The following is a 2,465-nucleotide window of genomic DNA, read 5'->3' on the forward strand; positions in this document are numbered from 1 at the left end:
CCTTATGGAAAGACAGGATGGTGCTGCGTAGAGAACAGAAACCACTGTTATCATTAAGACTGCAAACTAAGATCCAAGTCTGGATTGTCTCCGGTGGACAAGAAGAGCCTGAAGATAGGAAGCATGCCTTGTTGATGCTCTCTGTGTCCCAAGTGGTGCTTTCTCCCACCACTCTCCAAACCCCTCCACCCACACCCACACCACACCCACCCAGCCTGGTCTGCAAATGCAGGCTCCCTAGAAACATGCCTTGCCCTTGGTTGGAGAGAGACCAGTAGATCTGCAGTTTAGCCTCTCCTGTGCCCTTTAGGGTACAGCTCTGCCCATGGCCCGTAAGAGGGGTAGGGACCCCAGAGGCTGGCATGTGTGGTGCCAGGTAGGCAAGAGAAGGAAGCCTGGAAAGAGATCAGAGGAGATCAAGGGTCAGCAATAGTGGGTGAAGCCAGCAGTGGGAAGATAGGGGGCCAAGAGGTCCCAGGGAACTTGGTCATGAGGCCCTGGCTCTTCACTTAACAGATGGAGATGGCCAGGGTCACACAACAACCAGAGAGAATAGGAGTGAGTCCAAATAAAGCCCAAGGGAATCAGTGGAAGACCAGGCTTCATCCATTCAAGGTATACCCAGCGCCATCCCAGCTTACCAGATCTTTCCGTTCTTATAGGGCCAGAGTCTGTACCTTATCCCCAATTTCACCCCCCTTGGGGGTCAGTGACCCTCACGGCTCAAGGTGGGAAAAACCTGGCAAGTCACAAGAGAGGGGGCAGCTCCATTTCCAGGAAAACAAACCCAACCTCCAAAATACATGAAACGAAACAAAGGGGTAAGAGTCCAAGCATCTGCCCAAGTCCAAGGATTCCAGAGCCTAGTGGGCAAAGGTTCCAAAAGGCAGGACGAGTCAGGAAGAGGCAGGGTTTGAGTGGTCTAGAAAGAGGGACATGCTGTAAAGAGCCAAGAGAAAACCAGAAGATTCAGTAAGTATGGTAACAGCACAAAGTGCTAAGAAGTGGGCCTAAGCCCAGGTTTCGCAGTCCCAGTGGCGGGGAAGCATCCCTGATAAGGAGAAAGGGAGGCAGGAGTCTGGATAGGGCGATTTGCGCAAACAATACGTTTAAGTTCTGGCTAGTGAAGACAAAGGGGACATTAACAGTACTGTCTATAAGGAATGGGGATGTCATTGGCCCCGAATGCTACAGGGGGGCTTTTCAGGGGGGAAAAAAAAGGTGTAGCCTAGAAAGAGACCTGTCCAGCTGTCTGAGCTGGCTGATGACTGGGTATTTGCTCTCCTATTTCTGTGGGGTGCGAGCAGTTTCTTTGGAACAAAGAAGGGGAGGGGCAAGTGCTGTCCTAGAGACTTAACGGAAAAGCTGGTACATTTTACACAGTAAAATGAGCTCATGTCCCACTTCCGCCGTTCCTGGCGCTGCTTGTGGGCTCCTTCACTGCAAACCTAGTCCCCCTTTTGTGAAGCAGCAGCCGAGGAGACCCCACGCTCCCCATGGCCGAGGAAAAGCCCCAGGAAGGAGTCAAGACTGAGAATCACCATCACATTAATTTGAGGGTAGCCAGCAAGAGCGTTCCATAGTGCACTGTAAGAGTGAGAGGCACACAGCACTCAGCAAACCAAGGAAAGCCTATCGCCAACGACAAGGCTTGTCAATGAGGGAGATCAGATTCTGATTTGATGGGCGGCCAATTAAGGAAACAGACAAGCCTGCTGGGTTGGAAGAAGATACACTGGCTGTGTCCCAGCAGCAGACGGGAGGTGTCGACTAAAAAGGGAAGCTGCTGCTTTACTCCAGAACTCTGATTCTCCGGGCCAAGAAGACGTTCGCAATTACAAACTGCGATTTGGGTCCATCACATCCTGACTCCTGCAGTATAGCTTTCTCTAGTCTTCCATTTCCCCTCCCCGTTTCTTGCTTGTACATCAAGTGTATACGTACACAAGCATAGTGCTTTTTTTTTTTTCTTTAACTAGATGGCCAGTGGTATGTTTTAATCGACAGCAAATAGAGATGAGAAGGGGAAAAATACCGATTCTATGAAAACAGCCCCCTTTTTCATTAGGGGTATACTCATTCAGCTCTTACTTTTATATCCCAATAAGTTAGTTCTCATTATTGGACAAAGAACAACATGGAAATTCTTACATACTTTCTTCGACTGGAGAACTTTAATGTTTTTCATTTATCATTGTACAACCAAGGACAATTTTATAAATTTTATAAATTACAATTTTTAATAATTTTTTGCATGTCGCTATTACCTGTGGGGCAACCTGTCTTTAAGTAGGGATAAATTATTCTAAAGGAACTAAATCTTAGATAGTTTCCTTTCAAGTCAAGTGTCTTGATGTTTAAATAAACTTGTTAAAAAAAAAAAATGGAGGTCATGTGCCTTCTATGCTTGCAAGCCCTGAATGACCTCCCATTGTACTTAGAATAAATTCAAATTCCTCAAACAT

At 47.3% G+C, this 2,465-nt stretch overlaps 1 pseudogene; it reads left to right on the forward strand.

Moving 5' to 3' along the window:
• Window positions 1-1,496: 1,496 nt before the first annotated feature.
• On the forward strand, window positions 1,497-1,774 carry LOC123786139 (small ubiquitin-related modifier 2 pseudogene; annotated as a pseudogene).
• Window positions 1,775-2,465: the final 691 nt, after the last annotated feature.

The sequence above is a fragment of the Ursus americanus genome, chromosome 7 (assembly GCF_024610735.1).
Source record: "Ursus americanus isolate L20-20 chromosome 7, mUrsAme1.1.p, whole genome shotgun sequence".
Lineage (NCBI taxonomy): Eukaryota > Metazoa > Chordata > Mammalia > Carnivora > Ursidae > Ursus > Ursus americanus.